The sequence below is a fragment of the Bombina bombina genome, chromosome 5, assembly GCF_027579735.1.
Source record: "Bombina bombina isolate aBomBom1 chromosome 5, aBomBom1.pri, whole genome shotgun sequence".
In the NCBI taxonomy this organism is placed as follows: Eukaryota; Metazoa; Chordata; class Amphibia; order Anura; family Bombinatoridae; genus Bombina; species Bombina bombina.
The window spans coordinates 1,071,819,451-1,071,845,141 of NC_069503.1; positions in this window are offsets into that span (position 1 = coordinate 1,071,819,451).

The following is a 25,691-nucleotide window of genomic DNA, read 5'->3' on the forward strand; positions in this document are numbered from 1 at the left end:
TAGAAGAATACATCTATTCTTGATAAAGACTTGTGTGCCTTAGAGATGTAAGAATATTCCCTGGAGTCCGGGTTCTGAATTCTCCAGATGTCTCTAACTCAAGAATCTGGTATACGTTTGAGGTGAATTTTTGTTTTCTAGATTGTCTCTTTTGGTTCTAAGAGAAGCGTTTTTATGCCGTTTATCTATCTAGGGGGTATTGGGGTGCCCATGTTTAGGTCCCCTCCAAAAATTAGGTAACCTTCTCTATATGTAAATAATTTAGCTTGGAGAATGTCCCGGATAGAAAGGGCTAAAGATATTGGGGGCATAAATATTACAGAGTGTATATATTGTATTAGATACTTTTAATTTTGCCAATAGAATCTCCCCTCTGAGTCCGCAATGTGTGAAGAAACTTGATATTTAAGCCTTTTCCCCAATAGAATTGCTACTCCTCCTTTCCTTTGAATACTCAGGGAGGCTAGCAGCTTCAGTTACCAAGAGGTTTTAAGTTTGAGAACTTCTTCCATTTTTTAAATGGGTACTCCTGCAAAAAGGCAAATGTCGGAGTTTATTTTTCTTAACTGTAAGATGATTGATTTACGTTTAATAGGGATGTGATGCCCCCTACGTTTCAAGAGGTCACTTAAAAGCAGGTAGCATTTTTTTTAACAAAACAAAACAAAAACAAAACAAAACAAAACAACAACAAAAAAAAAAATTAAAAAAAGAAAAACAATATGGGGAAAAAACTTATCCCTGGAACCATATTTTGTTCCCAACCCCAAATAATATCACAACGGCTTGACTAGAACCTAAAATTATGCATCTTGAATTATTAACTGATAATTATTCAGAGCCTCCTAACTAAATTTTCTGATGGAAAAGTCTCAGTACAGAATTTCTCAGCATTTTTGGCTGAGTCAAGAAATAGGTTTGGTCATTTGCTGAGATCTTAAGTCTAGCTGGGGTAGGTTATCATAGCCCTAATATTATGGTTTATTAGTCTTGTGGCATTTTGGGGCTAATTCTCTTTTTTTGGCAGCTGTTTCTGCAGAGAAATCTTGGAAAAATCATGATTTTTGCTTCTCCTAAATATATAGGCTGATGTTTACGGTAGGTGGTTAAGAGTGTAATTTTGTCCTGGAAATTTAAAGCTTTCGCTATAATGGGTCTGGGTTTAGTTCTTGTACGTTCTTTATCAGTGATATGTGGACCTATTCGATGCACTCTCTCTAATATAAATTGTGATTGGGAGTGTGGAATTTTTAACAATTGAGGAATAGTAACAGTTAACAATTTGTACAAATCCTCGTATTGTTTGTCTTCTGGAACTCCTATAACTCTAAAGTTGTTTCTCCGGGTGCGGTTTTCTAAGTCCTCTAATTTGCTCTGAACTTTTAATAGGGTAGTATTTAGGACCTCCAATTTAGAATTCTGAGTCAATGTTAAATCCTCCAAATCCGAAGTTCTCTGTTCCACCTCTGAGAGTCTAGCAGAGAACTGTTTAAATTCATTTGATAATGACGTAATGTCCTGTTTAATTTCTAATTTGAGGGAGTCGAATTTTGGAGTCAGTGCGTCAGATATGTTGGACACTAAAGTTTGGATGTCTAATGTTTCACTTGTATGTGGTGGGCTAGCACTAGCAGTATGTATGTCTGCTGCAGTTTCAGTAATGTTTTTATTTCTCTTTTCCCTTTGACGGGCTGCCATGGCTGCAGGTGAGGTTTTGGCTTGTGTAGATACAAATTTGTCCATGTGAAGAAATATCAAGTGAAAGGTGATCAGTGCTTAAAATAAAAAATAGGAGTGAAGGGATAGTGTTCGGGAAAATGTGAGATACGGTTTTAAGTGTAAGATGTCTTTTATTATATATAAGACAAAAGGAAAGAAGAAACACAAGGTGAAGTGGAAGAGAAAAAAAAAAAAAGTGAATTGTGTATATAAGAAGTTTAAATCAGCTGTGGCAGTCGGCTAGGGAATGGAGAAGGAGATTTGCAAGACGAAGAAATAAAACGTCACAAAGAACAAAAGAAAAACAGAAAAAGAGCAAAACTAACTGTCTGTTAAATCTAATATCTGTACTTTTTCAAGAATAAAGCCTGTTCAGCTTACTAAATTTATGATTTGATTAAGGTTGTAGAGACAGTAAAATTTAAAGAAGAAGAGCACAGCAGATAATTTTTGGGATAAAGAAATTCAACTTAAGGAAGTTCTTAGAAAAGGAATTTTTCCCCACCCTGGTATATCATACATTAAACATAACCTTTTGCAAACATTTATAAATCATGCGTCAGCTTTTCTAGAAGAACTTATTTTTTCTTTTTCAGGAACAAAAGTGTAATCTTTGCACTTAGTAAATATTTTTATCGAATTCAGCCTACTGAGTCTACTATTTTCCCCCCTTCTTGTCCCTAATCTTTACTTCCCCTTCCCTTCTCCCTTCTGTAGCAGAATAGTAACAGTAGCATACATAACAAGAAGTAGTAATTTTGCACAACAATTTGTTACTTAATGAAGAGCAGTTCCAAGGATAACCTTTGTGAACATTACATATGACTGTTCAGTGTTCCAGGGAATTCATTAGCGTAGACAGGCAATTTAAACTACCCTGAAAGGTTTTCCCCTGTTCACTCTCATGCTATCAAGGAAGTTCTGGGTAAAACCACCTGTTATGGGTGATGTGTAATAGGTGAAGATCCTCAACTAGAGTGTTATTAAGTCCCATAAAAAATGCAAATAAAGAAAACCAATAGTCTCAATGGTGTCAAAAAAGTCAGATTGGTTGCAAATATTAACGGCTGTTTGATTGCCTTGTAAGCAGGTACAATTTCCTTCTGTTTCAGTCCGCTTCTAGCGAAGAGTGAAAGGAAATAGCTGTATAGCAGTATGGGCTCTTTTCTACTCAAAAGCCGAAGCTAATAGTGCAGATATTTGCGAAATTTTTTGCCCAATATAAAGAAAGGGATGATATCAGTTCTCGCACCTCTGTGGGGGCTTAGCTGGACTTACCTTGGTTCCTGCGAAAACAGCTTACAAGTGCCCCCCTCTCGCAGCATCGGTGGGAGGGGGGGGACAAGGAGCGAGCTTAGACACTCGAGTGACAGGCTTCAGGAGGAGGAATCCAGGTCCTCCAACAAGTGAGGCATTTCATGGAGCGGACAAAGAGAAGCGAGCCAGGCGTACAGCGTGTTCAAGCTTCTGTGTATGAACAGTAATCCTCAAACCTCCCCCTCTCGCAACATCGGTGGGGGGGGGGGGAGGAGCGTAGCCCGGCTCGAGAAGCAGGTGAAAGGAGGTCCGCCACAGAGGAAAACCCGGGGTATCCAATAAGTGTCCCAAATGGGCATCTTCTAACCATGTAGAAGCTGTTACCAGGTGTGTCCACTCGCTTTTTCCATTTGTTAATGCCTCCAATGTCTCTGTAATGCGAATGAAGCAGATCTGAGCTGTTATGCCCCGTGAATGCAGCAAAGTGTATTAATGTTTATTGTTGCCAAGGTAAGCTCAGATTAAGGTCGATCTCGTCAGAGAGAATTGTTTTTACCCCCCTCTCGAAACTTCCGTGGAAAAGGGGAAAGAAAAGATATTGTTCACCAGGGTACTTTTACTCCGGTCTCTCAGTGTAACTGGTCAGGATATCAATGTTCACAGCTTCAGGTGAGCCGGGAACAGAAGCAAGCTGTCTATTCAAGCGTTAGTGATAAATGACACAAGTGCGGTGGTAATGCACTTAGTGGAGCTCCGGTAGCGTTTGAAGACGGGCTAAACAAGCCGCCCCAGGTCTAGGGCTTTCGGCGCGGATAACTGCCGCCAACGGCTTGAAGGGGAATGAAGAGCAGGTGCTCACCTGGCCTTGCACACTAGCTCCTCCCCCGGAACTCCCAGGGCATGTCCAGAGCATCGAGGGCATGTAATTTTAAACAACTTTCCAATTTACTTTTATCACCAATTTTGCTTTGTTCTCTTGGTATTCTTAGTTGAAAGCTAATTGCTGAAACTTAGAAGAATCTTAACACAGAGGTGTAGATATCTCCTGTAAGTATGCACTTGTAAGCACTCTTAGCCTAGACTGTAAGGCAGTTTCTTCAGATTAGAATGTAATAAAATATAACTTTTATTGTAAATTTACTTAAAATAAGGGTAACACACACAAATTAAAATCGACACTAGCACTGTTGTGTTATCTAAAACTATTTGCACAATATAAAGAGGACTACGTAATTAACCGCCCTGGGTACATGTATATACGTCCTCAATAAAGTATTATAATCTTTCTGCTATACTCTATTGGTGTATCCAAATATAGAATATTTGTGTAGTTACTTTTATCAACACTCCTCTACATAGGAATATTGGGATACCCAAATTGTTCAGTAACGACTTTGAATACGCCAGTAGTTTGTCCACTGTATCCCTGTTCAATGTTTGCCTTTGAATGGCTGCTCAGGGTGTAGTTAGTACCACTATTCCTTCATGGTCTATGTGCCACATGTGAAACTATCGTTTTTAAAGACAATTCGACTCTTATATAGCTTAGATAAAGTCTAACAGTATCTCAATCAACTTTTAATGTTTATGCATAATACAAAATGAGAACTGTTAGTTTCTAGCGCTACTATGTTGCTACAAATTGTCAAAATTTAGCTGTGCATTAGACCAGGCTTATCGCTGTGTGGATATAGTACATGGTATATCAATAAAGGTAGTATATCTCTTTATATTTCCACTATCTGATCTGGCTCGACCCAGGTTTTTCTTTGTTAGACTACCGTTCAGTATATTTATAGTAATCTTCTCTATAATGTGGTATATATTTACCAATGTTCTTACTCTATATATGCTTGAGGGTAGTCAAAATCGCTTCATATATTTTGTACCATGTGGTATTATATGTACTTAGATAGACAGTATCTTTATTAGAAGACAACACTTGAGTTGTGTTGCCAATATGAATTGCAAATATATTTGAGTTATTGTGATACAACCCACCCTGTTGGTTTTGAAACTTCCAATAATAGTAGATTACATATATTATCTTAGGTTTACTCTGTAATAGCTATCTATATATGTATTGAGAGCAGCGTATATTTCATTATATCTTAACAGGTAAAAGGCTGATATCGGTATAATTGTTATGTACAAATTACGGCTAAGTCTGGCACAACCCAGACTGAACAACGTTATTAACTAAGTATAGCAAGTGGTTTTTAGCAATGTAAGTCTAGAGTAACATTCTAGTGCTAGGCTGGTTAAAATTGAGCACCCAAACGCTCAGAGTAACTCCTGACTAGTTTCGCCCCTCCGGGCTTTGTCAAAGGCCGCGAGCCGCCAATTGTTTGGGGGTATCTGCCGGTTTAACCGGAAGTCCCGCCTTACTTTTTTTCTATTCGGTTTTTCGATTGGATAGTCTCAGAGGATTGACAGCTTGGGGTCCCAATCATGGGTATTTAGTTCTGTATGCCTGGTGCTGCGCTTACGTTAACTGTCAATTAATTATCTTTCTATTCACATCATCTTTGTAGAATCCAAAGAATAAATGATTTGTCATTTGTAGATGTTATTATATATCAAAAAGGGGAGGGGTGTGTAAAGAAACGGAAAAGAGGTTGAAAGAAAAACAAACCTAAAAGAAAAACTATAAAAGGTGAAAATTACAACATGCTCGTGCTAGGCTCTGTGAACTTAATAAACAATATAAAACTTGTCGCTGATTCTATCTTTTGTGTTGTCAGAATATGAAAGTGACTCCAGTGGTACTAAATGTACATAAATTATTCTGCTGGTGATAGTGATGATAATATAAATGTTCTTTTTGTGAAATTTTCGTTCTAACTTCTTAATTGTGCTTATTTCACTAATCTTTCTTTTAAGGCTGTTATTGTGTACATAATACAGCCTCTCCAATGGGTGCATTCTTTGGTTGTGTTTCCATTTGTTTTTCATTTACATTATTTTATTTTCTGTGTGATATTTGTGAAAGGTCTTTAGTGAGTGAGAAGGGGTAAAAGAGATCAAAAGTGACACAATTTATTTTATTATTTGTAATGGCAACCAATTCTATGATTAATCATGTTGTCATTTCTTCTTCTATAGCTTATCTATCCTATTCAATAATTATGATTTTATATCTGTATATATTATACATAGCTTATATATCAACATAGGTTTTTGTGTGTATGATGTTCATAGAAAAATATAATAGTTGTTTTGTTCATTCAGTCCATGTGGTTGGATCATATTGAGCAAATATATCCACCGGCTTTCAGCCCTCAATAGGGCTGTTTCTAGGTTTCTTCCTCTCATTCCTAAACTCACTTTTTCTATACCCCAGCATAGAAAGTCATTTTGATTAGAATTATGGAAATTCAAGAAATGTGCAGCTACACTAGTTATGGATTTCATTTCTTCCTTATATTTGGCTGCATTTTTAATGTTCCTTAAATGTTCCATTAATCTCACATATAGTTTTCTAGAGGTCATGCCCACATAGTACAAATTACACATGCAATTAAGTACATAAATTACACTTTCAGTGTTACAACTTATGTATCTTTTTATATTATGGTTAGTTAGTTAGTTAGTTAGTTAGTTAGTTAGTTAGTTAGTTGAAAGCTAAACCTAGGAAGTTCATATGCTTATTTCTTAGACCTTGAAGGCCATCTCTAATCTGACAGTTTTTCACTAGTGATGTCGCGAACCTAAAATTTTCGGTTCTCGAAAGGCGGACTCAAACTTCCGGTATTGTTCGCCAACGCGCGAACCGCGCAAACCGCCATTGAATTCAATAGGCAGGCGAACTTTAAAACCTACAAGGACTCTTTCTGGCCACAATAGTGATGGAAAAGTTGTTTCAAGGGTACTAACACCTTGACTGTCGCATGCTGGAGGGGGATCCCTGGCAAAACTCCCATGGAAAATTACATAGTTGATGCAGAGTCTGCTTTTAACCCATAAAGGGCCTAAATCACCTAACATTCCTAAATTGTTTGCAATAAAATAAATAAATATTGTAAAATTTTAGATTTTAATATTAAAATTATGTTAAGAAGTGCAATGCACATATGACTCTATGAGTGGTCGCACTGGCTGGCTGCTGTGTAGGGCAGCAATTATAACAACAGTATGCTGTGTAAATCAGATAGACAGTTAGACACAGGCCTGATAGAAAATACAATTAGATTACACTAGCATAATGATTTAAAGACTTTTTTTTGGAAATTTTAAGAAAAAGGTTAAGAACATACATATGAGTCGTGGCTGATAGCCTTGGAAGGGCAGCTATTAAAAACAGTAGGCTCTGTAAGTCGGATACACACACGCCTGATAGAAAATACTATTAGATTACACTAAAAAAATGATTGAAATTATTTTTTTGGGGGGGAATTAAAAAAAGGTGAAACACATATGAGTCGTGGCTCATAGACTAGGGAGGGCAGCAAGTAAACACAGTAGGCTCTGTATGTCAGCAAAACACACAGGCCGGATAGAAAATTATATTAGATTACTCTAGCAAACAAATTTAAACTTTTTTTTTTATATTAAAATTAAGGTGAAGAAGAATAGATATGAGTGCTGGGTGGCTGCCTGGCACAGACCAATTAACCAAAAGACTGAAAAAAATGAGGTATATTAATGCTGAGTGAGCCTGACAGACACAGGCCTGATAGTAAATGTAATTAGATTACACTAGCAAAATATATATATATATATTTTTTTTTTAAATTTAAAATAATGTTATAAACGGATATTAACACTGGTGGCTGCTGGCTGGCACAGAGCAATGAACCAGAGTATATGCTGTGTGACACTGGCCTGATAGAAAATGAAAAAAAATTACACTAGAAAAATAATTAAATTTTTTGGTTAGTTAAATTTAAACTAATGTTGTTAGGGAGATATCAGTGGTGGCAGTAGTCACAGCATATGCTGTGAGCCTTAAACACACAGCTGAAAGCCAGGCAAATGCTAATAAAAAAAATAAATAGAAAAAAAAAAAACGAATCAAAATATAGCCATAAAAAGGGCTTTTTGGGGTGCTGTGCTTGCAGCAGAGATGAGTGGAGTCCTTCTGGACTGTAAATACACTAGCCTAGCTATGTTTTTCCTATTAATGTCAGGAGCAAAAACACAACACGTCCTCTCATTAAGAAAGCAAGGTCGTTATGAGTCTAAAATGGCGGATTCCGAGTAGCTGAGAGGGTCTGTGAGGGAGTGTCTGATGTTGATTGGCTCTAATGTGTCAGGCGGCTGTGACATAAAGGGTCAAAGTTTCCACAATGATGACACATAGGGGCGGATCGCTGTGAACCGTTCGCGGGCGAACAGTTCGGGACATCACTATTTTTCACTACTAGAGGGTGTTAGTTCATGTATTTCATATAGATAACATTGAGCTCACGCACGTGAAGCTACCTAGGAGTGAGCACTAATTGGCTAAAATGCAAGTCTGTCAAAAGAACTGAAATAAGGGGCAATTTGCAGAGGCTTAGATACAAGATAATCACAAAGGTAAAATGTGTATTATTATAACTGTGTTGATTATGTAAAACTGGGGAATGGGTAATTAAGGGATTATCTATCTTTTTAAACAACAATAATTCTGTTGTTGACTGTCCCTTTAATAGTAGTTTTATACTCTGAGTTGATTCTAAATCCATTTCTGATGATAAAACCTAGGTATTTGTATTTATTTTAGCTAGGTAGTTAGTAAATAGTTAATAACTATTTACTAACTAGTCTACCTAGCTAAAATAAATACAAACATACCTGTAAAATAAAAATAAACCCTAAGATAGCTGCAATGTAACTATTAGTTATATTGTTGCTAGCTTAGGTTTTATTTTACAGGTAAGTATTATTAAGTTAATAATTGTAAATTTGATTTAGATCTATTTTAATTTTTTAAAGTTACGGGGTGTTAGGGTTACGTTAGGGTTAGGGGTTAATAGTTTAATTTAGGTTGTTGTGATGTGGGGGGCTGGTGGTTTAGGGGTTAATAGGTTTATTTAGTGGTAGTGATCTGGGAGGCCAGAGGTTTAGGGGTTAATAGCTTTATTTAGGTTGCGTAGGTGGCAGCGATATCGGGAGCGACGGAATAGGGGTTAATAATTTTAATATAGTTGCGGAGATGTTGGGGTGCGGCAAAATAGGGTTTAATAACTCTAGTATAGTGGTGGCGATATTGGGAACGGCAGAATGCGGGTTAAAATTTTTATTTAGGTGGCGGCGATATCAGGAGCAGCAGATTAGGGTTAATAACTGTAGGCAGGTGTCAGTGATGTCGGGGGCAGCAGATTAGGGGTGTTTAGACTCAGGGTTTATGTTAGGGTGTTAGGTTTAAACTGTATTTTCTTTTTCCCCATTGACATCAGTGCGCTGCGTTACAGAGCTTTGGTTTCCACGATCGCAGGTGTTAGACTTTTTTTTGCCGGCTCTCCCCATTGATGTCTACGGGGAAATCGTGCACGAGCACGTCAAAACAACGCTGCTTTTGTGTGCTGTATGGAGCTCAACGCAGCCATATCGCCCGCACAAGCCGGGTTTTTTTAAACTTGTAATGGCAGCACTATAGGGGGTTAAATAAAGCAACTTTGTGGCGTTCTTTACTTTCCCTATAGTGCTCAAAACTCGCAATCTAGGTGAAAGACTGTAAAGGAATTCAAAAATGCCTCGGACATGCATAAGGCTATCCTAAGGAAAAAGTAACATGTAATATGGGTAGACTTGATGGGCCTTTTGGTTCTTATCTACCGTCAAATTCTACGTTTCTATGTTTCAATGAGAGGGCGGATTAGGACAAAAGGAATGTATGTTATTTTGTATGTATGTTATCATGCCCTACACAGGACATCAGTACTTAGGCGCAGTACAAGAGTTTTTGTCTCTGCACGGTGAGTCTGTGTGTGCTCAAGCAGAGCAAATATTACAAGATCTGTTTGTGGAGTTTTAAGATAATGATACATTTTATAAAACTATCCAGTGGCACAGAGACTGATTTAGGTAAGTTGGAGGATTCCCTCTGCTTGATGTCCTCCCCTCCATAGTGCTTTTTTGAGATGTGTCCACCTACCAGAATTCCTGAAACCACACATTCTTAGTTCTGGGGTCACAAAAACTAGTGCAGAGGGACACATATGGCCTATTTGGCCATCCCTGCCTTAAGGGGATAGTCAGCCCAAAATGTATAATCAATTATTACTATGTAGTATGTAATGATTAATAAACATCCTGTAGCCCATGTTTAATGCAAATTTTAGTGTAAAATAATTTACTAGTTCTTCGGTCTTTTTCAAATGGCCGTCAAACCCCTTCTTTCCCTGACATCATCCTACATGTAAGCTCAGTTGAAAATAGATGTGTCGCTGCCGTTCATGCACGTAATTCGCACATGCTCAATGCTTTTTTTTTTTGTCAAGGGATCCATTTAATAGAATACCACCTTGATGGAAAAAAAGCATTGAGCATGCTCAAATTACGTGCACAAGCTGGATCGACACGGATTGGCTATTTTCAACTGAACTTACATGTAGGATGACGTCAGGGAAAGGAGGGGTCTGGGGGCCATTTGAAAACGGCCGGAGGAGAACTAGTTAATGATTTTACACTAAAACTATATTCACTTTAAGCATGGGCTACAGGATGTTTTAATCATCAATACATACTACATAGGAATAATTGATTATACATTTTGGGTTGACTATCCCATTAAAGGGACATGAAAGTTAAAATTAAACTGTCATGATTCAGATAGGGCATGCGATTTTAAACAACTTTTCAATGTATTTCTGTTATCTAATATGCTTTGTTCTTTTGTTATACTTTGTTGGAAAAAAATACCTGTGTAGGCTCATGAGTAGCAATGTCCTACTTGGAGTAAGCTGCTGATTGGTAGTTGCACGTGTATGCCTTTTGTCATTGGATCGCCTGATGTGTTTAGCTATCTCCCAGTAGTGCTTTGCAGCTTCTTAAACAATGCATACCAAAATAATGAAGCAAAATTTACTTATATAAGTAAATTGGAAAGTTGTTTAAAATTGTATGCTCTGTCTGAATCATTAAAGAAACATTTTGGGTTTCATGTCCCTCTAAGTGATTCCCTTTCCTTTCTTTCTTGCTATAGACTCTTTCACACTCTTTTTTATAGACATACTAATACATTAAAGGGACAGCAAGTTCAGAATTAAAGTTTCATGATTCAGATAGGGCATGCAATTTTAAACAACTTTCCAATTTACTTATATAATCAAATTTGCTTTGTTCTCTTGGTATTCTTTGTTGAAGGCTAAACCTAGGTAGACTCATAGGCTGATTTCTGAAGGCTGCCTCTTATTTCAGTGCATTTTATTAGCTTTTCACAGCTAGACAGTGCTAGTTCATGTGTGTCTTATGTAAATAACATTGTGCTCACTCCCATGGAGTTATGCATGCACCAGCACTAATTGACTGAAATGCAAGTTCTGAAGACGAAGTCTGCAGAGGCTTAGATACAAAGTAATCACAGAGCTAAAAAGTGTTTTAATATGAAAGTGTTGGTTATGCAAAACTGGGGAATGGGTAATAAAGGGATTATCTATATTTTTAAACAATAACAATTTTCACGTAAACTGCCCCTTAAAGGGGCAGTCAAGTCCAAAAAAATCTTTCATTTTTCAAATAGGGCATGTAACTTTCCAATTTATTTTTATCAACAATTTTGCTTTGTTCTCTTGGTATTCTAGTTGAAAGCAAACCTAGAAAGGCACATATGATAATTTCTATTTTATTTACTTTTCACAGCAGGGGAGAGCAAGCTCATGTAGGCCATATAGATAGCATTGTGATCACGCCCATGGCTAGTGGCAGACACTGCACTAATTGGCTAAAATGCAAGTCAATAGATAATAACTAAAAGTCATGTGATTAGGGGCGGTCAGAAGATGCTTAGATACAAGTTAGTCACAGAAGTAAAAAGTATATTAATATAATGTATTTGCAAAACTGGGGAATGGGTAATAAAGGGATTATCTATCTTTTTAAACAACAAAAATTCTGGTGTTGACTGTCCCTTTAAACATAATTTACATTCCTTCAGATTCCAAACTACAGGACACAGTTCTTTCTTTTGTTCAATATTATTTAAATGTATTTTGTCACTGCACAATATGTTGGGGCTTTATAAATTAAAGTTAATAATAAAGTTTAATATATAAATAGAATTCCTACAAAACTCCAATGTCCCTTTAAAGGGATAGTATAGTCAAAATTAAACTTTAATGATTCAGATAAAGCATGCAATTTTAAACAACTTTCTAATTTACTGCTATTATCAATTTGTCTTCGTTCTCTTGGTATCTTTATTTTAAAAAGCTGGAATGTAAGCTTAGAAGCTGGCCCATTTTTGGTTCAGCACCTGGGTAGCGCTTGCTGATTGGTGTCTAAATGTAGCCATCCAGTCAGCAAGTACTACCCAGGTTCTGAACCAAAAATGGGCCGGCTCCTAAGCTTACTTTCCAGCTTTTTTAAATAAAGATATCAAGAGAATGAAGAAAATTGGTAATAGGAGTAAATTAGAAAGTTGCTTAAAATTGCATGCTCTATCTGAATCATGAACATTTTTGACTAGACTATCCCTTTAAGGAGCACAGTATTTTTTGAGAAAAGATTATAGGATTGACTGATCTCTTCGCCTGCTGTTAAGACTACAATATTAAAAAGTATGCTACAAAATGTTATTTGCAAGGTATAAAAAAAGCATGAAATACTTTTGCTATAAGAATACAGTGCAAGTGGAGTGAAAATGTAATAGAAATGGCTTCCTTTAGATTAATTCCTGTTTTCTTTACATTTCCTCTTTTGCAGACATTACACATTGTCCAAAATTTCCCTATATGTCCAGCACTCCGGAAAGAGACACCATTTCGTTTAGGTAAACCTTTGACCCTTTTTTTTTTTAATTTTATCTTTTATCTCTTCTGCTAACATCTTTTTGTTCTGTTCTTCCTGGTTTAAAGTTGTATATTGTGTTTCAATATATTTCAGTAATTGGCAAGAGTAATTCTGATATACCCATCTTCAAACATGCAGTATTTGTTTCATAGTTGAGGTTCAGATGTACAATAACTTTTCTTTTTAACATTATTTTTTTTCTTTTTTGCAGAAGAAAATGGAAAAGCAAATACAATTTTAAACAACTTTGCAGTTTACTTATGTTATGAAATTTTCTTTATTCTCTTGGTTGTCTTTGCTGAAAGATCAGCAATTCACTTCTATTAGCTCCTAGGGTGGTAAGTAGCCATAGAACAAGCTATGATGCTAAAGTTTGTTCCCAGGTTGAGCGCTTCTCTCTTTTTGTAAAAGCAAATTATGACCCTGAGGGAACTGGGAAGTCTCCCTAAGTGTGATGCGGGAATCCAGACGTGGACCTGTTGCTCAGTGTGCCTAGAGGGATATGGCTGCACCTCACTGATGAGGCCCACAATAGGCCGAAACGTACATCTGGGGTTTTGTTTTTTCTCTCGTTCAGAGAGGGATTGCCTGGTATTTCGGGGCTGGACTGTACTGTTAAGTCAGGATCAGACTGATATTCTACAGGAAAGTTCTTCTCTGTGAAAGGCACATGTTGAGCAAAAAGAGGCTGCTTCTTGGGTGGTAACTAGCCATAGAACAAGCTATTATGCTATTGTTTGTTCCCAGGTTAAGAACGCTTCTCTATTTTTATTTATGCAAATTATGACTCTTAGGGAAGTCTCCCTAAGTGGGATGTGGGAATCCAGACGTGGACCCATTTCTCAGTGTGCCGAGAGGGATATGGCTGCACCTCCCTGACGAGGCCCACACTAGGCCGAAACGTACGTCTGGGGTATTGCCATTTCTCTCGTTCAGAGAGGAATTGCCTGGTATTTTGGGGCTGGACTGAACTGTTAAGTCAGGATCAGACTGATATGCTTCAGGAAAGTTCTTCTCTGTGAAAGGCACATGTTGAGCAAAAAGAGGCTGCTTCTTGGGTGGTAACTAGCCATAGAACAAGCAATTATGCTATTGTTCATTCCCAGGTTGAGTGCTTTTCTCTTTTTGTATACTCTACTAGGAGCTAGCTGAACACATCTAGACAGACAAATGTGTGTAACCACAAATCACCAGCTAGCTCCCAGTAATGTAAGACATGTTCTTATTCTTTTTCAACACCAAGAGAACAAACTAAAATTGAAAAAGTGAGTTTTGATTTGTTACTTTACGCAATACTTTTGTAATTAGTGTACCTGTTGCTAATTATATTTTCCAAAAATGTAATTACAGGCATATGATACAGGAATTAAATATAAAATAATATTCTTTGTGCACAAAAAAAAGTTTTATCTTAAAGGGGTTTACATTGATATTGAAACTAACGGGAGAAGCATGTCTATTCGTACCTGAACCCTAGGGATAGATTGCTTATTGGCTGAATAAACCCTACAATTCTAATGGGGTACAATGACAAACTTCCAGAAACATGATAAAAACAAAAGTAGTTTTATACAGGGCAGGGACATTCATTTTCAGGAAAAAATTAAATATATTTTGGATGCAACTTCAAAAATAAAAATACTTTGATGGCCCTTTAAGAGATAACAGAGTATTTGTATAATGTACTCTCTATTTGTTTTCATTTAAACATAATGTTGAACTGGCCTTTTGTATTTATTGATCTATGTTATTTCATTGGTTCATTAATCTGGTCTAATTACCTATGATGATTAGTGTTTCATAACATAAGTTAGTATTGTAAAGAACGGATGTTCACATAGAATAACTGTGTTGATTCATTTTGCAAATGTTTTGCCAACTAACATATTTGATGCCAAAATCTAGATAGAACATACCATAGTTGTTACAAGTGTGCCCTGGCACGGTATTCAAACAATAAACACCTCTTGCTCACCTTGGGAAAAGAAACTATAAATCAAGTAAAAGAAATACATAAATAACAAAATTTAGATCCCTTCATTTTTCTTCTATTGTGAAATATGCTTCATTCTCTGGGCATCTTAAGTTGAAGGAGCAGCAATGCACTATTGGGAGCTAGCTGAAGACATCTAGTGAGGCAATAACAAGAGTCGTATATGTACAATCAATAGAACAAAGCAAACTAGATAATAGAAGTAAATCAGACAGTTGGTTAAAATTGCATGCTCTATCTGAATCAAGAACATTTTTTGTTTGTTTTATATCTCATAAAAATAAAAGAAAAAACTACCAAACTTATCAGCATAAATTCGTTTGGATAAACCGATTATTTTTCATGCAAGGGTCATCAAGCCCAAGCCTGGAATTATACTTCTGGCTAATAACATTTTGCATTATTCTACATTTATACAAAAACACTGTTATCTTGGTCCTAAGTATGTGGCTGACTCAATATTCTTACTGGTTCCTAAAGGTGAAATAAATTGCTTCACATTGTTTTCTGTTATATAAGGTGTTATATATATATATAACACACAGAGAAAGTCCAGCACTCACTTACAAGCTCTCAGCTAAGATTAAAAGCAAACATGGAAGGGTTAGTTACCACATTTGGCCAAATGGGACTAGCTTAGGTACAAAGTCAAGGGTCATTCCAAAACCTGGGTCCCTAACCAGCCAAACAATGCAAGCTCTCAACCAAACAAACTAGGAACAAGTGAAGGGTGCACAGGTCTATGTAATCACCCTAGACATATACAAAACACGGAAGGGGACTGCACTCTTAGTCTGGACTCGGTACACATCCCATGAAGTTGTGCTGTCCCCAGAGTCACAGGCAGTTAACCCCAGACAGGTCTGGGTGCAAGGCCCATAGGGAAAATTACAAAACAATTTAATACAACACACAGAGAAAGTCCAACACTCACTTACAAGCTCTCAGCTAAGATTAAAAGCAAAAATGGAAGGTTTAGTTACAGCATCTGGCCAAATGGGACAAGTGCAGGTACCACATCAAGGTCCCTTCCAAAACCTGGGTCCCTAACCAGCCAAACAATGCAAGCTCTTAACCAAGCAAACTGGAAACAAGTGAAGGGTCCACAGCCTTATGTAATCACCCTAGACATATACAAAACACAGAAGGGGACTGCACTCTCAGACTGGACTGGGTAAACATCCCATGACCCTCCAACATGCTCAGCCCTGGGTGCTCAATGGCATTGACAGGAAGCTGTGCTGTCCCCAGAGTCACAGGCAGTTAACCCCAGACAGTTCTGGGTAAAAGGCCCATAGGGAAAATTACAAAACAATTTAATGCAACACACAGAGAAAGTCCAGCACTCACTTACAAGCTCTCAGCTAAGATTAAAAGCAAACATGGAAGGGTTAGTTATCACATCTGGCCAAATGGGACAAGCCTAGGTACCAAGTCAAGATCCCTTCCAAAACCTGGGTCCCTAACTAGCCAAACAATGCAAGTTCTCAACCAAACAAACTGAGAACAAGTGAAGGGTGCACAGGCTTATGTAATCACCCTAGACATATACAAAACACGGAAGGGGACTGCACTCTCAGACTGGACTGGGTACACATCCCATGACCCTGCAAAATGCTCAGCCCTGGGTACTAAATGGCACTCACAGGAAGGTGTGCTGTCCCCAGAGTAACAAGCAGTTAAACCCCAGACAAGTCTGGATGCAAGGCTCATAGGAAAATTACAAAACAATTTAATACAACACAAAGAAAGTCAGCACTCACTTAACAAGCTCTCAGCTAAGATTAAAAGCAAAAATGGAAGGGTTAGTTACCGCATCTGGCCAAATGGGACAAGCCCAGGTACCATGTCAAGGTCCTTCCAAAACCTGGGTCCCTAACCAGCCCATACAATGCAAACTCTCAAACAAACTGGCAACAAGTGAAGGGTGCACAGGGCTTATGTAATCACCCTAGACATATACAAAACATCGGGAAGGGGACTACACTCTCAGACTGGACACACATCCCATAACCCTGCAACATGCTCAGCCCTGGGTGCTCAATGGGCACTTACAGAAAGCTGTGCTGTCCCAGAGTCACAGGCAGTTTAACCCCAGACCAGGTCTGAGTGCAAGGCCCATAGAGAAAATTACAAAACAATTTAATACAACACACAGAAAAGTCCAGCTCTTACAAGCTCTCAGCTAAGATTAAAAGCAAAAATAGAAGGGTTAGTTAACGCATCTTATCAAATCGACAAGCCCAGGTTCCAACGGTCCAAGGTCTGTTCCAAAACCTGGGTCCCTAAACCAGCCAAAGATTGCAAGCTCTCAACCAAACAAACTGGGAATAAGTGAAGGGCACAGGCCCTTAGCCATCGCAAATTGTCTCTGTCAGGTGCTAACGATGGCTCAGAGCCGTCGCTAGCACTCTCCCACATTGAGGGAGATCTGGGGGCTCCCACCCCGCTCCTACCCCGGTGATCGGGGCCTGTATAGTGACAGGCATTGCCGGGTTTTCATGTTTTGGTGCAGTGACATGTAATCGTGCAATTTTATTTAAAATCACAATGACAAGTATAGGGAAAGGGGCATACTTGCTTAGAAGCCTGTATCTCAGGCATTTAAGCAGCTACAGACCCCCAAGGACCCACCGATGGAAAGGTAATCGCCTAACCTTTCCAACAGATAGGGGAGTCTTGGGATCTGATTTTTTCTTTATTTTTTTTTTAATGTTAAAAATATATATTTTAAAAAATAAAAACCTCAAATCAGCTTAGGGGGCATCCAGATGGGAAAGTGCTTAGCACTCAATGGGTTATATCAACATTAAGGATATCAGTAAATACCTGGGGCCGATTTATCAAATGTCTGGTAGATATTATCCGCTGTAGTGAATCATATCTGCCAGACAATCGATAAATGCCGACAGCATATGCTGTCGGGCATTTATCATTGCACAAGCATTTCTGGTGTAATGGCGCCCCCTGCAAATTTGCAGCAATCGGGCCACTAGCAGGGGATGTCAATCAACCCGATCATATGAGATTGGGTCCGATTGCTGTCCGCCGCCTCAGAGCAGGTGGACGAGTTAAGGAGCAGCAGTCCTTAAGGACTGCTGCTTCTTAACTTCTGTTTCCGGCGAGCCTGAAGGCTTGTGCGAAACAGGGGTATACGGCCCCATTCGTGCCCGTGATAAATCAGCCCCCATGGCTAATTCTGAAACAAATGCTTTTTTTAAATTTATTTAAATTCTGTAGAATTATCTACAGCAGCGGCTCGTCATATGTGGTCCGTGGATCATGAGAGGGATGTTGGTGGTCCTTCGACACCATCGAAGCAGGAATTAATCTCCTCTGGTGGTGTCACCCACGTCCCACCACAACTCCCTAAAGTGCATGGCTGGACATCAGTGAAAACCGACGGAGGAGTTTAAATTACCATCTCCCTACGCACGTTTCGTAGGTACTGCACAACTTGCGTAGCTAGAATGTATATTTAACTCCTCCCGTCCGGTGCGCTGCTCGAAGGAAGATGCTTCATTCTAAAGCCAGCAGAGGTTGGTAAAGCCTTGGCTTGAATTAGGTAGAATTAAGAGTATAAATAATCTTACAAAAAAACAGTTCTCTCTTATATTTCATTTATTTCCTTCTCTTTACCTGTCTCTTTGTAGTAGTTTTCCTAATTCCTTCAGATGGACTTACAATCACTGGTTTGTCTTCCTCCCCTCCATCTTCTTTTTTTTTTTATTAAATATTATTTTTAATTCTAATAATTTTTCCCCGTGCACAAACCCATTCCACCTGAATTCAAGTAATTGCCATCCAGTCAGCCATATCCCACCAGTATTATAGTAATTGCCAGTAACATCAGTCCGTAGTTAGCTCACATCCATATTTAGAGCTTTCTGATATAAACTTAATTTATGACTCCAATGTCTGTCTATGATCATAAGTAATTTGAATAAGGTGAGGTAACTTAGAAGTCTTGTGGTCCTTTTAAACATAATTCTTTTTTTCCCACTTTCTGCCTCTCTGTTTCCAGCTCAAAAGTTGGCACTCACCCTTCATCTGTCATGTTGAAAGTATTCTCTAAGTTCTGTCATTCAATAGTTAATTCAAAAATATTCTTAAAAATGTGTAAATATATACATAAACTTAGGTATGGCTATACTAGTTGTGTACAGTATATATAGCTATTTTAATCAGTTTGGGATATACCCTTATAAGGGGAATAGTGTGCAGACCCTTAAAGTAACATATTAGAATACAAAAAAGAGAGAGAAGGGTAGGAACTCAATAAGTTACTACTCACAAGACAGGGATTTCAGCACACTAATTTTTATTAGTCAATAATTATCGGTGGACCCACCAAAATAAGTGGTTAGATACAGTGCCTCTCAAATCATGGATACACATCATGAGAATAAAATCTACAAATGTATATTATAGACAAATGAACCCATTAATAATAAGATAAATCGTGCTCAGAGAAGGGTTGTTCAGATTACCAAAAACACAAAGAATAATAAAGTGAAGCACAAAAATAACAAGGCAACTCCCTGCACTAGAGGGTGGGCTTTGCATCCCAAGCGAAAAATGGGCCACCATAGTGATCCTTGAGGATCTATGCTTGTCAGATTAAATATTTAAAAAAAAAAAAAAAAAATTGCATAAACCACAATAAAAATACAGCCTATAGTTAATACAATGTAAATCAATTGCAAACATATATAAGGACCATTCAGCACCTCTACTAGAGGGTAGCTTCGCTTGACAGGCGAAAAAAATGGGCTACCTTAGTAATCCATTATGGGCTCTATGCTGCAAATGAACAGTAGGATACATGCAAATTGTGCAAGGTGTTACATTAAAAGTAAGCAAATCAGATAAGGGGTATATACAACACCTGTTTAAGAGGACACCACTATAATATAGTAGTACAACAGTGTCATGAAAGTAATAGTAAACAATAGGATCTATGTACAACCCCAGTTAAATCAGGTCTCTACCAATACAGTGTAAGGTACAACATTAAGACAAACATAGAAGCATATGTTATAGCGTCTACAGCAATGGCTTTCCTATAAACGCAAACAGTGTTCGTTTAATTGTTAGGAAAAAGTTAAATGTAATAAGCTGTAAATCTCCTCTGTTAATCAGGTGTATATGTTATAATTACACCTTTAGTCCTCCACATAAGCATTAGCAGCTATTCTCCAAATAATGTTTCCATAAAGCAGAAGTCCGTAGCTTTTCGATGGGAAATAAAGATTGTACAAAAATACCATCCTGTTTGGCAAACTTCAAAAGCACGTTTCTAAAAGCTTGTTAGGTAAAAAGCAGCTGTGAATGCAACTAAAAAAAAATTGGGATATAATTGAATTGATTGTATTTGATGAATTTTGGTTTTGCAAAGTTCATCTTACTGTGCCTTTTTCTTTGACTGCATACTACCACACATGAGTTGTTTGTTTGTCTAATATAAAGTACTTTGACAGACAACATTGAAATTTGTAGGTTGAGTGACGTTCTTTTTGGCTTCCATTAGCCATGGCTTTTGTGGTATCAGACGAGGCAATGGGAGGTGGAACTGGGGTAATCACTACAGAATAACACTCCCCTCTGATGGTGAGGAAATTCTAAATATTGTTGGTGCCTTTAAAAAGTATTGGTACCTAATAACTAAACAAATCAGAATGAGAGCGGAAAAATTAGGTCTAGAGAACTACATTTAATTAAAATAATTGCTAGAGGTCTGAGGTTACAATTTAGATCCTGGGACGCATATGAGATTTGATGAGGAGGAAGGGAAAAACTTTATGGATGATTGGAACACTAGGTTATCCGAATGGTCCTTAGATTTGATGCAGCGGATGGTTGACAAAGATATCAGAAAACTGGATAAAATAAAAGTTTAAATAGATGAAGCACTAAAGGCTGTAAATAGTTTCAAAGGAGATTTAAATTGACTAAATTAAATGATGAAACAAAAGAAATTGTTTGGAAATTACAACAAGAAATTAAACAGAGGAAATGTAGAAAATTAGGAAGAGATCAAGATGACTATAAGAAAAATGCAAGTTTATACTTACTAGTACTACTTAAATAGAAATTCTTATGACTCGGGCCACTGATGGTTCGGATATGGAAGGAGATTTAAAATAAAAAAATGAGGCCATCAGGGGCTATGGTAAAAAAAAGAAAGGAAACGTGGAGGAAGGAAAAGGAATAGAAACAAAAATAGGTCCTATGGGAGGGCCACCAGGGAGAGAGGCAGAGGTATCAAAGGAGAGGAAGGAATATGAGGAGAGGGGCGGAGATGAGGATGAGAACAAGGAGAGGACTACAGGGGGGGGGGATTTTAAACGGACCCCCAAAAGGGAAGGTGATGAATTACAAATGTTCATCTCTCTTCGTTTCCCCTCAAAATTGCACATGTAAGTCTATTGAAAAAAGGTCTTTCTTTTTGCCCAGCGAATAGCCTAGATAAATTTACAGTATAAAAGATCTACACCTCTTTGCATGAAAGTGGGTACTTTCTTATGTAATGAAAGGTAATCAAAATCTAGAAATACCCCCAAAGTCCCCAAGAGATTAACTTGAATCAAGAGGACTTAGAAACTGTGGATAATCTGTACAATTGCTGGATGCAATGAAACCTCTGTGGATCCATTATCTGCTAGTCTTCCTTGTGAACCAAGAGCTCACTATGACATAAGTGTCAAGGTTAGCCTTTGTCCATGCAGTCCAACTGGTTTTGTAAAAGAGATAGAGAAGGAAATTAGTAAAATCTCCTGTTGATAAGATAACACAGGATAATTTAACGCATGAGGAAAGAACGGTCTTATTGAACTAACGAATAAATCCAGTATCATCATTATGTAGGCGGATAAAGGAGGGAATTTGGTAGTTATGAATGAGAAAAACTATGTAAATGAGGTAAAGAGACAGTTGAGGAATAAGGATCAATATCTCCCGTTACAGAATAATCCAATAACTGCAATACAAGCTGAATTGCTCCATTTGTTGAATGAGGCAAGGAAAGATGGGATTATAGATAAAAAGGAATTTGGATATCTATACACTAAGTTCCCCAGAGTCCCTGTATTTTCACTGTTATCCCGAAACGTCCATAAAAATATGAGCGACCCACCAGGACGGCCCATATATCTGGGATAGGGAGCATCACTGAGAATCTGGGGAACTATGTACATAAATTTCTAAAACCGTTTCTACTTACTCTGACTCCATGGGCCTAGTTATTCAAGCCGTCAACCTCAAATACGCTGGAATTCCCGCAGGCGTATTTGTGGCGAGGCTGATTCGCCTTAGTTATCAAAAGCTAGAGATCTGGCAAAAGTAGAATTTTGTGACGGTAAGCTTCGATCCGCCGACTCAGTCCGACACAGATCGATTCTTACGTCACCCCCAGATGTTTTCCGCACACAAGTACGGCACTATCTGACTACTTTTGCTAGTTATCAAAAAACTAGCAGGTAACGCTCGGCCCCAACTTTTCCCGGCCCAGCGTACCTGGTTTTCAATCCGGCCACCCTGGAGGTGGCGGATCGCATAGGAATAAATGGGAGTCTGACCATAGCGAAAGTACAAAGTTCGCTGCTGCCAGACATCCCATTGATTTCTATGGGAGCTGTCTACACCTAACCCCTGAACATGTCCCCGAGTCTAAACACCCCCTAAGCTGTCCCCCCCCTACACCGCCGCAACTAAATAAAGTTATTACCCCTAAACCGCCACTCCCGGAGCCCACCAGCAAGCTACTCTATACTATTTAACGCCCTAAACCGCCGCTCCAGGGATACCGCCGCAACCTACATTATACCTAGTAACCCCATACTGCCCCCCCAATACCGCCGCCCTCTATAATAAAGTTATAAACCCCTATCCTGCTGATCCCACACCTCGCCACAACTAAATAAATAGTTTAACCCCTAAACCGCCGCTCCCCGGACCCCGCCGCAACCTATATTAAATTTATTAACCCCTAATTTGCCCCCCCCTATACCGTCGCCACCTATAATACATTTATTAACCCCCTATCCTGCCCCCCACTACACCGCCGCCACTGTAATAAATTTATTAACCCCTAAACCTAAGTTCTAACACTAACCCTACCACCCCCCTAACTTAAATATTATTAAATAAATCTAAATAATATTTCAATTATCAAATAAATTAACCTATTTAAAACTAAATACTTACCTTTTTAAAATAAACCCTAATATAGCTACAATATAAATAATAATTTATATGTAGCTATCTTAGATTTATTTTTATTTTACAGGTAACTTTCAATTTATTTTAAATAGGTACAATAGCTATTAAATAGTTATTAACTATTTAATAGCTACCTAACTAAAATAAAAGAGAAATTTACCTGTAAAATAAAAACTAACCTAAGTTACAATTACACCTAACTCTACACTACATTTAAATAAATTATTCCTATTTAAAACTAAATACTTACCTGTAAAATAAACCCCAACATAGCTACAATGTAATTAATAATTACATTGTAGCTATTTTTTAGGAATTATATTTATTTTAACAGGTAACTTTGTATTTTATTTTAGCTAGTTAGAATAGTTATTAAATAGTTATTAACTATTTAATAACTAACTAGCTAAAAGAGAATACAAAATTACCTGTAAAATAAATCCTAACCTAAGTTACAATTAAACCTAACACTACACTATCATTAAATTAATTAAATAAATTAACTACAAATAACTACAATTAAATACAATTAACATAAACTAACTAAAGTACAAAAAATAACAAAAGCTAAGTTACAAAAAAAAAAATAGGTTACAAACATTTAAAAAATATTACATCAATTTTAAGCTAATTACACCTAATCTAAGCCCCCTAATAAAATAACAAAGCCCCCCAAAATATAAAAAATTCGCCTACCCTATTCTACATTAAAAAAGTTCAAAGCTCTTTTACCTTACCAGCCCTTAAAGGGCTTTTTGTGGGGCATGTCCCAAAGAAAACTGCTCTTTTGCCTGTAAAAGAAAAATACAAACCCCCCAACATTAAACCCACCACCCACATACCCCTAATCTAACCCAACCCCCCTTAAAATTAACCTAACACTAATCCCCTGAAGATCATCCTACCTTGAGTCGTCTTCACTCAGCCGAGCAGCGATGGAAACCGAAGAGGAGATCCGGAGCGGCAGAAGTTATCCTCCAAGGGGCGCTTGAAGAAATCTTCCATCCGATGAAGTGGATCCTCCAGTCGGCGCTGAAGAAGTCTTCCATCCGGGCGATGTCATCTTCCAAGCGGGGTCTTCAAACTTCAAGTCTTCATCCCGCCGACGCGGAACATCCTTCTTTCCCGACGGGACTACCGACGAATGAAGGCTCCTTAAGGGGACGTCATCCAAGATGGCGGTCCCTTCAATTCCGATTGGCTGATAGGATTCTATCAGCCAATCGGAATTAAGGTAGGAAAAATCTGATTAAATCAGCCAATCAGATTGAGCTCGCATTCTATTGGCTGATCAATAGAATGCGAGCTCAATCTGATTGGCTGATTGGATCAGCCAATCGGATTGAACTTCAATCTGATTGGCTGATTCAATCAGCCAATCAGATTTTTTCCTACCTTAATTCCGATTGGCTGATAGAATCCTATCAGCCAATCGGAATTGAAGGGACGCCATCTTGGATGACGTTCCCTTAAAGGAGCCTTCATTCGTAGGTAGTCCGTCGGGAAAGAAGGATGTTCCGCTTGTAAGATGACATCGCCCAGATAGAAGACTTCTTCAGCGCGCTTGGAAGATGACATCGCCCGGATGGAAGACTTCTTTAGCGCCGACTGGAGGATCACTTCGTCGGATGGAAGGATTTCTTCAGCGCCCCTTCGGAGGATAACTTCTGCGCTCCGGATCTCCTCTTCGGTTCCATCGCTGAGTGAAGACGACTCAAGGTAGGATGATCTTCAGGGGATTAGTGTGTAGGTTATTTTAAGGGGGGTTTGGGTTAGATTAGGGGTAAGTGGGTGGTGGGTTTTAATGTTGAGGGGGTTGTATTTTTCTTTTACAGGCAAAAGAGCTGAATTTCTTTGGGGCATGCCCCACGAAAGCCCCTTTTAAGGGCTGGTAAGGTAAAATGAGCTTTGAACTTTTTTAATTTAGAATAGGGTAGGGCTTTTTTTATTTTGGGGGGCTTTGTTATTTTATTAGGGGCTTAGATTAGGTGTAAGTAGCTTAAATTTGTTGTAATATTTTTAAAATGTTTGGTAACTTATTTTTTTTATTTTTTGTAACTTAGCTTTTTTATTTTTTGTACTTTAGTTAATGTAAATTGTATTTAATTGTAGTTATTTGTCGTTAATTTATTTAATTAATTTAATGATAGTGTAGTGTTAAGGGTTTTTTTTTTTTTTTTTTTTTTTCAAACAAGCTTTATTAGTAGTATTTTGTCACCAATACAGTAGTAAGAGACATTTGTTATACAATACAATTCTTTGAACAAGTGGAGGGTTGAACATACAAAAGCAAACAAACTCCGTCAGCCCATTAGTGTCATAAGTCAATAGATAAACAGAGAGTAGGGGCAGAATGAATTTCCACCCGAGCCGCTTAGAATGGATGTTCTCACTCCAAAATAATAAAATGTCTGTATTAGTCCTTAGATCAGAACGTTTTGACAAAGCTTGATAATTTTACATTTTTAATAGATTTTAGAATATAAATCAGTTTCGTGATAATCAAATCGGAAAATGAACTTATAAAGAAAGTAATAAGCTAAGAAAGATCAGAAAATAAAAACAA